This window comes from Capsicum annuum, chromosome 6 (genome assembly GCF_002878395.1).
Source record: "Capsicum annuum cultivar UCD-10X-F1 chromosome 6, UCD10Xv1.1, whole genome shotgun sequence".
Taxonomy (NCBI): Eukaryota; Viridiplantae; Streptophyta; class Magnoliopsida; order Solanales; family Solanaceae; genus Capsicum; species Capsicum annuum.
In genome coordinates this window covers 191,384,691-191,397,914 of record NC_061116.1, presented here as the reverse complement: position 1 = coordinate 191,397,914, position 13,224 = coordinate 191,384,691, and the positions used below count along the sequence as shown (strand labels likewise).

Here is a 13,224-nt window from a genome sequence, read left to right as displayed (position 1 = left end):
ACTTTCAAAAATCCACAAAGTGTGGTTTCCGACGGATTAAACTTATTTGGCTAATTTTGAAAATGTTTTTAAGTTATCAAAATCATGAACTTATATTAGAAAAATCTTGAATTTATTTATAATAATCCATTTAATAAACTAAACATTAAAGTTTCAAAATATTCTAACTTTTACAAATTTATCCGGATTAAGACTTTGAATTAAATAATTAACTCAATTTCTTAAACATGGATTTAAGCTACTTAATAACTATGAAGGATGTAAAAAAGCCCCAAGTTATCCTACGAGCTTAAGTTTGCCTAATAGAGCAAATTAAAAAAATTATGAATATTAAATACCCAACATAAATGAATAATTTCAATATAATTTGCTCCCGAGGATTCATATAAATTAAATTCAATAGAGAAATAAATAATTGAATTAAGAGAAGGAAATAAAGGGAGAAAATATGAGATTCAGGCCCCTTTTTAGTTCATTTCAATTCTAGCCTGCTCTTTGGACCTATTTTTTATTCCTTTTCAACTATGTATATTAGTTGTATATCACAATCCAATTATTTCACATTTTTCTATATAATTGATGTACACATGACTTAAAATTAGTCATATACACCCAATTTGATCCTCTAGCTGAATATTAGCACTCCTTTCCTCGTATATCACTTGTATTCCACGTATATTTGTTGTAATCTTTGTATACAATTTTGTATCTTCATATGTTTGGTCCATTTTGAACTTTGGTTGAAGCTTTGGACTCGAAGATGATGTAGGACTCTTTGGCCCATTGAGAAATGCAAAAAATAGAATCTGTTAGGATTCAAGCAGAATTTTACATGCAAGGAAAAAGAAAGATAAGAATTAGCCAAAGATGAATACTAATAACAACTAGCAATAGGTTGAGAACCCAATGAATGTTTAACAAAAACTTAATCAATTCAGTAAAGTAGAGAAAGAAAAGATCAAAATGATTTCAACATGAATTTCCCAAACAAAGGATTTCTGGAAGAAGATTTATAAATTAGTAACTTCCTATGCGATTTTCCTAATGAATTTAAACTAGTTTAAAGACAAACTAAGGACAACAATATCATAAAGTGCACAAATATTGATCTTGATCAAGGCTATGTATAACAGCAACCCAATTCTAGTCCAACAGTTTATAAATCAAAAGCATACATTAATAAAGGATCACTGGAAAGTATCTCAATATTTAGAAATTTAGATAGATACAAGGTAGTGGAAAATCCAAACATGTAATCTGTCAAACTTTATCAAAACACAAAATAAACGATAACAAATAAAGAAAACCAACGATAAAGGAACGTGATACCCAACATACTGTTTATTCAACACAATCATACTAGTAATAATGAATTCAAAAAAAACAAGACAGATCGAACCTACTTCATCTGGTGTCTATGGTAATAAACTTTTAATATCAACACACTACTATTAAAATGATCTCAAATCGGTTACTGGAATTATAAACAATCATGGCGAGATTTCACGATTTAGATTAGAACAAATAACAGAGGTAAATTGAAGTAGGATATTACCAAAAGCAGAGGTCGTTCAACACCAAAGCCACAAAATAAAACAATTAACATAATACTAACTCTAAAATTCGATCAAAAAACTTCATAAGAAATTAGTCAAGAAGGGAATTACTAGCTAAACATACAACAATTCCCAATCATCAAAGCACTGAAGTTTTAAAGAAAAGAAAAATTAAAGAGAATGAGTTTACCTTTTTGTGGGCAGCGAACCGGGACGATGACTTAACAACAACTTCACTTCACCACCTTTCTTTATGCAAAAACAGCAATGAAAATGGCACTTGAGTTACAATTCTCACAACTCTAAGACTGGGAACATGAAGTCCAAAATCCTAGCCGAGTGAAAAGAACGTTTAGCCCCCTTTTTTTGATTCTGAAAACCCCCCTAAAATAATGAGAGGTAGGGGATTTATATAGAACCCCAAAATCCCAATTCTTGACTAATTTGGCAATGTGGGAGTGAAAATTCAAGGGATTTGGGGATTTTATTGAGGGGTGAGCTGAATTGTACTGTTTTGGTACAAGAATTTGATTTTCAAATTGAAAGGATGATGAGGTATCCTTAGAAAGCTAAATCGCGGGTACAGGCAGCTGGTATTGGGTTGGGTCGCCGAGTTTTGGTTTGGTTTTGCATTGAAATTATTGCTTCTTGCTGATATTATTGTTGTCAAGTTATTGTTGTCTGTTGGTGCTATAAAAGACTCTAATTGTTGCCGGTATTATCAATGTTTGTTTGTATCATTATTGAAGTAGATTGTTAACACTGATGTTGGCTATCGTGGTTAGGTTGTTGTTGATCGATATTGTTGTTGAAGATGATGTTACGGTGTTGTTTAAGTTATTTATCGGGTTTGGAGAAGAAAAAGGGTTGGGTCGGTTGCTAGACTCTAATGGAGAGGATGGATTTTAGGTTTTTTTAGGGGGGGGGGGGGTATTTCAAAAATAATACCAATCAAATTAGTATTTAGCGATCTCATTTTGGCCAATTTTATTGCAATTGTGGCCAATTTGAGTTCAATTAAGGTCAAAATTAATGAGTTGAATAAATTGAATTGCAATTTGACATGAATTTAAATACCAATTAGTTTCGAGAAGAATAAATTATATTTAAATCAAGAATTTACTCATTTGAATTAATTTTCAAGACGACCCTTGATTAAATCTGATTTTTCATAAAATATTTATTTAAGTAATAAAATTATACAATCTCATATATATAGATACGAAAATATATAATCGCCACCTATAAATATAAAATTACATAGATAAATATTTTGAAAAGTTTTTATCTAGATAAGATAAATATTGTAATTTTATTTTTTAAAAAAACTCAGAATTAAACTTAGACATGGAGGACAAAAATTAGGTGTCAACAAAGGTATGGGATTCACATTCTTCCCCTTTCCCTGGTCTTAGAGGGGTCTGGTCATTTTGGTTGTCCTCAGGGTTAACCTAAGTGAGGTCTGGTCTATCATATTTCTCAAGTTTCGGGAACACTTCATTAGAGTCTTGGGATAGAGTACAATAACAACTTCTCTCAGGGACTCTTTGAATTCTTTCTGGAAGGTGTTCTCTAGGAGGAAGGTTTCTGGCCTTTGATCCCCAAGATCTTCCAAAAAATTTCTAAGTCCTGATTTCACTGTTTCAGAGTATTGAGAATTGAGCTTTCTCCCATTTTTTGATCTTTTTCCCAAGGTTTTGGTACAATGATTTGTTTTTAGTTCAAGAGGGGACCCATACGGTTCCATGGTATGAAGAAGGGCCCACTATAGTTGCATTGGAAGGTTGTGATGGAAAGAATGGAAGACTTTGGAAGATTTGTTTCAAGAGAAGGTTGTGCTCCTAAGTTTTTAGGTGCACTGTGTCCTTCAAGAATTGTTCTCTAAAAGAGAGTCTAAATCTATAACTGGTTTTTCAGTTGGTGGACTGAGTGGTCTATCGCATCCTTCACTATATTTTCTAGGTAGTGTGAATCCTGGAGGGACGGGACCACTGGATGATCTCCAATATTGGCGTTCAGGATCAAGAAGTCCTATAGGAGAAGTTCTAGCCAAGATGTTGGGGCATGCTCCTGAGGTGGTGGGGCAGTCATTAGGAAGATTGGTGATTTTGAAGAAGTATGAGCTTAGTTTGAGCTCTGTGCATTGTCCATTGGTAGTTTGAGTATAAGAGGCTTGAGTGATGAAAAGTTGAGTATTACCATTTTTAGTAAAGGGATGTTGGTTGGTTTGGAGATAGTTAATTGACATGACATCATTGGTCATTTTAGTATCGGAAAGTCCCTCAAGAGCTCTCATCTCAGGGTAATTAAGATTAGCATCTAAGAGCTCTTGTTGGACACTTTTAACGGGAGATTTAATAGACATGACTCTCATGGCCATGTCAACTACATTCCTTGTTGAATATTCCCTTCTTCAGGGATGTTTCTATCGAGGATGTGGAATTTATTATTCCCAGGGTAAGATAAAATGTTATTACAGGATAGGGTCGCTTGGGTAGTTTCTTTGGGTCTTTGTGCTTTAGGTAGGGATGTCTCTCTGTCTAGAGTCAGAGATGCATTTTTCCTCCTAAAAGTAACAGCTAAGGCCCACTTACCCAATAGAACTACCAATGATAATGGCGCCTGCTTCATTTGGCACGGCTGGAGATTTATTAGTTCTCCGTTTGTCCAAGGGAAGGTTTTTAGAGGAGGTTATAGTCTTACCTGGTAGCGCCTCAGAGTTTTTTACCTAGATTGGGCTTCTATTCTTTACAGCTCCTCTCTTGGAGAAGCTCACCAGTTTCCACATGGTGTCCGGCAGTGCAATTTGAGAGGTCGTGGTAGATGAGGTGATTGGAACGCTTGGTGGTTGTGAGTTATGGGGAGGGGAAATCCCTTAGCTTATGCCCCAATTTGCCGCACCCTATGCAAAGGATTCCTACACCTTCATGTTCCATTTGTTGGATGTGCTTTCTGATGGTGATATATTTTTTCACCGAAAGGTTTAGGGGCACTTATATTCAAATACGTATCTATTTTTTCCTCAGTGTCAATGACGTGCACAAATCAATATTGAGTAGAAACCCTAATTTCCTCTCAATTTTTTCCAAAATCTATTAGTCGTAGAATTCCGTGGGAAGTTGGAAAACTCTACCCCAAATTGTTGTGCGTGTCATAGTGGAATTACAAGGCACGAAATTTGGTTCCCATTGTGTGACTGGTAGAAAACCTCCAACTATGAACCATGGACCTCCGTGAAAAGCTTTGTTCATGTTTTTTTTTGTGGAGTTTTGCGGTGAAGAAACCATACCCTAAATCAATAAGAACCAGGGGTTATGTTGTCTTCTATAGGTCATTAATTTTGGATTTGAGGAGCTGATGTAAGATTTTTCTTCCCATTAGTTTAACTATCGCGGAGAATCTCCATGGTTGATAAATTCTTTCTTTGTCTTGGTCTGAGAGAAAGATTGGGTCCTTTTCTGATTTACTATTGTCTTGAGATGTCAGATTGTCGAAATGATAAGACTTATTGAGATTTGATTGTTTATCAGTCAAGATATATTTGAAGGACTATTTAGGAAGTTCATTTTTCTCCATGGAGACATTTTCGTTGGGCGGTGGATCTGGCGATCGTGTGAAACTGCGCACGACAAGGTGGTGACAGTTGGGTGTCATAAATGTAGAGAGAAAACTTCGTGTGTTAAAGATATTTTGATCAAGCTTCTAAGAGAGTATTGGTATGATATTAATAAATAGAATATACCTACCGAATACCAATATTTTTTAAAATATATACCGTATACGATCTATACCATATCAAATACAATAATAACAAAATCACGATGCTAAAATTTTTAACTCGGTGTGATAATCCGACATATATCATACCATGTCCATCCCTAATAACAATGAATAAAGAAAAAGAAGTTAGAGTAAGAGAAAAAGAAAGATTGCAAGGAAGTTGAAGGAAACAATCCTTTGTATAGAGAAAAGAAAAATGAGTATATCTACGTTTATGAGTTCATTCCTGTAAAGATTATTTAATTATTGTAAATTAATATTCGATCGGTTTCATCTGACCTTATTTTTAAAACAAGAAAGCCGGCTTATCTTTTTTTACTTATATATGATATTTTTGACTTAAGTAAGTCAATATTTAAATTAATTTATTAATATAGTATTGTTTTTTAAATCTAAAATAAATATATCTTTATGTGATGTATTAGACATTATTTTATTCATAAAATTAAATGAGCAAAAACTGATGATGAACATAATATAGCCAATATTCAAGCAGTATGATTCTATCAAATTCAGTCACACTTAAGCAGGTAGCATGAGGGCACTTAACTCTGATATCAATTAATTTTTTTCCTCATATGTGAAAAAGTCAAGAATTTATTCCCTTGTTTAATTGGACAACTAAATATCATCTTTCTGATGAAGATTTTCTCTGTTATTGTTGCTCTTGCAATTAATTTGACATGTTTTATAATGTAATATTTTATTTAACTATAATAAGACATATATTTATTCCAATAAATCAATATTTTGCTAAAATTTAAATTATGACAATTTATATAAGAAATTGGCTAATGTTGAAATTCTAAAATGACGTAATTTTAGTAAGAATATGTGGCAATCTAAGATCCCATAAATCAACCAATTGTGCGTGCTACATAGGCAGAGTAGAAATTGTGCTTTCTCTAACTCAGCTTTGACCATCCAGTTTTTGTCTAAGGAAGGGTCCATATTAAATCAGATTTTGACTGTCGAATATTTTGATCAGACGGATAAAAATGATCTAAGATTTTCAACTCCACCCTCTCAATTTTTTTCCAAATGAAGACCCACATAGTACGTCAAACTCCTAATCCATGACCTTTCTCTAAACGGATAACAATGTAGAAATTCGCCCTTCAAATTACCAGACGAAATTTTCACAGCAAAGATTTGGCTGCAAAGTTGCTGAATTCAGTCGTCGTCAACTTTGTCACCCCTATCCGTCATTTTTTTGACATGATTGTATTGTTTTCTTCGCTACTTATGATACTATAATAGGTTGTGAAAGTGCTTTGTTGATAGGTCAAGACCCCCTTGATCAAGGCAGATCACAATTTTAAGCTTGTGGTTATAGGGTACTGAATGCAAGTATAGACAAACACACATATGTTCAAATTTCATCTTTGGTAAATACACTATAGATGATGCAAAAGTTGTGGTTATGCCAACACATATTGTTCATGCAATTAATACGCATATACTGAGCTACCCATTTTGCAGTACATATTAGGTGCATGCAAAAATTTGCAAAAATCGATTCAATCAATAAACCAAATCAATAAAAATGCTATTGATGCATTGGTATAGCAAGTTATTGGGTTAACGATTTTGTTAATTTATTTGTTGGGCTATCGGTTCAGTTTTTTATTTTAAGATTTTAGTTAATGGTTAAAACCGATAACCCAATAAAGTTATATTAAAATTATATTTTTATTCATAATTATATTTCAGATTTTAAATACATATTTTATTGTCTTTTGTATTTTATAGTTGTTGTGTTAGTTCTTATAATTTGTGTATGCTTTATACATGAAGTTAATGTAGAGCTTATGAAAATAAGAGAAAGTAAAAAAAAAAAAGGAGAGTATTTCTTATTGGTTAAATCAAAAATCAAACTGATAAAGATCAAAAATCGATAATGAATATCTTATTGGGCCAGTTGTCGATTTAACATATTTACATATCAAAAATTGATAAATTAAATTAATAATACACAAAATCGAATTGAATCAATCGTGCAGACCCCTAGCACATAACCTCAAATAATTGATAAGTGATCCCACCGAACTAATAATTCAATAACATATATTTCATGGTAGCTACTTTATTCCTCAACAGTACATATGTCATGTTAGCTACTGATTCATATATATCTTTTTATTATTATTATTAATTTAGGATATGTTGTGAAATATAAAGTAAGAATAAGAAGAATGGAGAGAAAACAGAGAGTAATTCTTTTTTCTCTTAAAGGGTTTCTTGAAGGGTGAATTACAATGAAGGAAACACTCTTTATTTATAGGAAAAAACTAACCTTAGATTTCTAACTTTTCCATAAATAGACACTCACTATATATGGTAAAGTAGACATTCACTATATATGATAATATATTTATAACACTCCCCCTTGAGTGTCTAGTTGATAGATAACATTCCTCGTTAATACCTTACTAGAAAAAATTCAGTGAGAAAAAAAATCTAGTGAAGGAAAAAGTGCACACATCTCTAACAATATGCATATAGGTTACCTCATTAAAAACCTTAGAAGGAAAACCAATGGGACAAAACTTCATAAGGAAAAAAGAGTACAGCACGTATTAACTTCGATTAATGAGAACATCTTTGAATCTTTGCATCCCGATCTTGTGCACCATCTTCTTGAAAGTTGCAATTGAAAGAAACTTGGTGAATAAATCAACCACATTATTACGTAAATGAATTTATTGTACGTTAATATCACCATTCTTTTGGAGCTCATGTATATAGAAAAGTTTTGATGAAGTGTGCTTCATTCTATCTCATCTTATGAATCCTCCCTTGAGTTGTGTTATGCATGCTACATTATCTCCTTATAAAATTGTGAGTAAATTATCACATTTCAAGTCATATTTTTCTCGAATGAGATGTATCTTGGACCTCAACCACATACATTCTCGACTCACTTCATGAATAGCTATTACCTCAGTATGGTTCGATAAAGTGGCTACGATAGACTGCTTTGTATATATCCAAGATATGACAGTAACCCCACATATGAACACATAGCTTATTTGAGACTGAGTTGTATACGGGTCAGATAAGTACCCAGCATCAGCATAATTAACAAGATCGAGACTATAATTTTTAGTATAAAATAAGTTCATATGCTTGATCTCATTTCGATGTCTCTTAGTAGGAGCAGAACTATATCTTACTAACAAATTAATCGAAAGGTTATATCGGGTCTTGCAGTATTTACAAGATACATTAATACACCAATTGCATGAAGATATATAACCAATCCAATTCGGTATATTTCTCATTCCAGCAAATAATTTATTGCTTTTGAAAACTCTCCAAGAGTTTCAATAATTTCCAAGTTATAAATTTGTGCAATATAAGGATTATAGATAAGTTTTCCAGAAACTTTTGTATGCTTCAAACATTTTGAATCCTTAGAAGTTTTCATATAAATTTTGTCAAGTGAAATATTCAGTACTTCATGTGTGACATCTTCAAGTGTCTGAACCGCAAATCAAATAAGTTTTATGCTTACCAAGATGTATCATTTCATGTCACTTGATAAATATTTCTACATCTGCATGCTTAAATAAACGTAGAATTCGGATCCTCGTAATCTTTCACATTATTGCGTCAATATTGTATCAAAAATATTAATGATATTTCATTTTGTATCGGTTCACAGTGTGACATAACATTTTGAGATCTTATCACTTTATTATTTTCAGTTACCTGAACCTTTTATAAGGTTTCATGAAGGATTATGTCGTAGGCTCTTCAAGAGCAAATTGTCATATTATTATGATTATTTGCTCCTTATCCCTTTCAAGAATTATTTCATTTGGAATCGATCGGTCTACCACGCTTTATATATGTGTAGACTTTGTCCTTTAGGGGCAAAAAATAGGAGCACTTGTAGATTAAATTTGAGTCAACAAATACTTTCGAAATTTGACTTGAATTATCTTTTGAATGAGGATCTGATGACAATTCCTAACATATTTCATAGTTGCTTATAACCTCCCCCTTATGTTAGGAAAACTAACATACATCCTTCATTTTCTTTGAGGGATCCATCTTTGTGCATTATGGTATATTCATTAATCGTACACCACACATCAAAACTATTAGATGGACAACGTGTGGTTCCTGACACAGAACCAACTTTGAGAGGAAATTAATCATAATTTATTGGTTTGATGCATATAAGTACTTTTGTATATAATATTTTAAACCAACACATGAAGCTTTGTTCTCATTAGCAGTGGTTCATCTATTTATCAAAGACATTCTATGTCAAATCAACATTATCAAGATGAATTGTCTTGATTACATTGAAAATTATGCTCCTAACTCAATTTTATTGAGCAAGCAACTTTATGAATGTCAAACTGCAGGTTAACAATAAATGTACATGTGATCATCTTATTGATTCATCTTTTCAACATATCACATGATAGGTGAATGTTCCTGTATTCACCTTTTATAATTTTCAGTGGAGTAGTATTATCTTTTATTCGTCTCCTCTATTTACAATATAGACATGACACTTATACCAAATATGAAATTTAGTCAACTAGCTATTTACAAGAGGTGAGATTACTTGGCTTTAAGCCTAACCAAATGTAAGCTACATCACATCAACCATTGACACATGATCTTCCACTAATCTTCATAACATGATTGATAGTATTATTGTTATCCTAAAATTCCCCGAGGACGAAGGACGTATTTGCCATCGTCATTTTATTTTATTTATTTATTTATTAATTTTCACTCTCAAGTAAGGCCGCAATGACTTAAGCTGTCAGGCCCAATACATTTTGTAAGGGGAGAAGAAGGGCAAGGCCTATAAGGCCCAAATGGGAAACCAAATCGTAAGAAGAGGAACACGGCCCATTATATTTTACAAGGCCAAGGTTTATGTTCCTGTTTTGTAAAGGATTTGCACTTTTGTCCTTATTTTCTGTTGGTCTATAATTTTTGCACACAAGAGAAATAACTATTTGTGTGACGTAAGTCTATTTTTGCATCATAATATCACACAAGTTATGAAGTTATGACCCCACGTTCTTAAAGAATTTATGCCCGTCGAGCATAAATTTGATTTCTAAGATCAAAAACTAAAGACCAACCATTTGAAAGGCAATCGTGCGATTGGATGACTCCTCTTTAACTCCTTCTGATATCCATAATTAGAAAGATTTCTCTCCAGTTTTTTCACTTGTAATCTTGGCTCCTTTCTTACTTTGATTAATATTAATCACAGAACTGTACCTATACATAATACATAGATGACTGATAGTGTATATTTTATGTTTTGATCATATTGATAAACTAATTGACCTGTACATGTCTGTTTAACTTTTCTTTTAATATTTTAGTGTTGATCAAATTCAAAGTTTGATCGTTTCATTTTAATTATAAGGTGGAATATCAGGAAATAGACTATATAGAGTACTACATGTCCATTAAAAAGTGGTCTCTCTTTCCCATAAAATGCTGGAGATATACCATTAGGCCACTTAACCAAAAGTACTTGCATGCCACTGAAACATAATCGCAATGTGGTCCAAATATCATCAAAAATTCAAAAGAAAACCTGAATTAATGTCAGTAAACAGAAGAGAATTAAGAAGAAGAGAATTAAATTCCTCTTAATAATGTAGCTACGCTATGATTATATATAGCTAAGCTAGTTGTTGTGGACCTCTTCATGAACTATCATTCTCCATCAGTCAACAACCTTTGAAAATAATGAAACAAAAATACGAACTGTAAGACAAACTAACCACAGGTTCAAGAATCTCAATCAATGGATTTCTATATACACGTATATTCATAGATGATAGTTATAGATAGATAAATATCGATTTGTCGCACATTTGATACAAAACATACAAAACTTATACCATGCGTATACAGTACTCCTATAACTTTTATAGCATATAGACCGTTTGAAAATTTGTTTGCATGGCTAATAGTGGGAGAACATATGTTAATGTTAGCAGCTAGGTGTGGACCTCCCCTGAACAATTATCTTTACCAGCACACTTTGAATAAAGAAGACGACAAAACTTGAAACAAATTAAAGTACTAAATTTAATTGCTGGGAAAATTCTCAAACAATTGATACATTCTTGGAAAACTATAAATAAACTTATTGGTACAATATATGTTACCAAATCAGGCACTAAAGATTTTTGAGTTTTAACTTCCATCACGGGCTATATATAGTATCAAAAAGAAACAAAAATAACATAAACATACAATCTAACTTATCATAATTACAAAAATTTCCATCCTTAAAAAATAACTATAAAAATTTTAACTATCTTCATTGGATATATCAGGAGCTAATTATGTATCTCGACAGACCCAAAATCGAAAAAAAGTATCGGGAGCTAGATATGTATCTTTATAAAGGAAAAAATGTATCTTCATTGGATGTATGATATATTTCTACAGACTCAAAATTGAAAAATTGTATTGGGAGCTAATTATGTATCTTTACAAAGAAAAAAAATATATCTTCATCGGTCATATCGGGATCTAATTATGTATTTCGACAGATCCAAAATTAAATTTTTCAGTAATCATGCAAAATATCAAAACTTTCTATAATTGATATTCGGTAGGTATTTGCTGAAAGGGAGCTTTGGAGTAACTGGTAAAGTTGTTGTCATATGACCAGGAGGTCACAGATTCAAACCTTGAAAACAACCTCTAGCAAATGCAAGGTAAAGCTGCGTACAATTCACCCTTATGGTGGGTCCCTTCCGCGGACATCACGCATAGCGATAGCTTTAGTGCACTGAATTGCCCTTTCTAATCTTCAAACTATCGAAATTTATGTTGTTTGCCCCATAAAAACTTACACATTCTTGGCCCAATGTATAAAGAATTGGAACATTCATACTTTACGAAAGAGTGTTGAAGATTAAGATGTGTTTGGTTGGAAATGTTTTCCTATTTTTTCATTCGATTAGTTAAAAATTTTAGATAATATTTTCTCTAAGAACGCAAACTTTTTGGCAGTAAGAAAAATTAAATGACTTCCTTACTAAAAGTATATATATTGAAAAACGAATCACATTCTCGTCTCTTACCCGCAAACCACACAACCCAACCCAACCGCCACCCAACCTAATCCCCTGTCCTCCCCCTTTCCCATCACAACACCCATAGCCCCATTTTAGTCCATCCTTATAACTTTGTGTTAGATATATACAAATAACTTTTAGAATATAATTTTTTATTTTTTACTTGCATGTATATATAACATAAGAAAATAAATAAGAATCATTTATTTTTTAAAATTTATATGGAAAATATTTTTCTCCATACCAAACACACCCTTAGTTAAATTAATAAAAATTTAGTTGTTCACGGATGAGGTACTTAATTAATACAACAACAACAACAAACTCAGTATATTCCCACCTAGTGGGGTCTGGGGGGGTAAGATGTACGCAGTCCATACCTCTACCTCTAAAGAAGTAGAAAGGCTGTTTCCGATAGACCCCCGGCTCAAGTCACGAGATACTTAATTAATACCATTAAAATAAATTGTCCCTCTTTCCCATGGAATCTACATATATATATATATATATATATATATATATATATACAACCGAATAAGGTGGACCCAAAATCATCAAACAAGAAAATGTAGAGAAAGATTTTACAGAATTTCTAGTTATATACTAGTATATGCTTAGGTAGCAGGTGTGGACCATTTTGTGAAGTATCAACTATCATTCTCAGCCACCATATATACTTTGAGAAAGTTTAAAAAGAGACAAAGTGTAGAACAAAAGAGGTTGTACGATTTCGAGAATTCTTAAAGAAAGGGACACATAAATGAAACATCGATTAGTCGTCAAATATACATGCATGCCGATTT

The 13,224-nt window shown here is 32.4% G+C and overlaps 1 long non-coding RNA gene across 1 annotated transcript; it reads right to left on the bottom strand.

The window, feature by feature from the left end:
- Positions 1–395: 395 nt before the first annotated feature.
- On the bottom strand, positions 396–2,466 carry LOC124899289. Its single transcript, XR_007056563.1, has 2 exons — positions 1,747–2,466; positions 396–806 (listed from the first exon to the last, which is right to left on the bottom strand). It is a non-coding gene; the product is annotated as an uncharacterized LOC124899289 (long non-coding RNA).
- Positions 2,467–13,224: the final 10,758 nt, after the last annotated feature.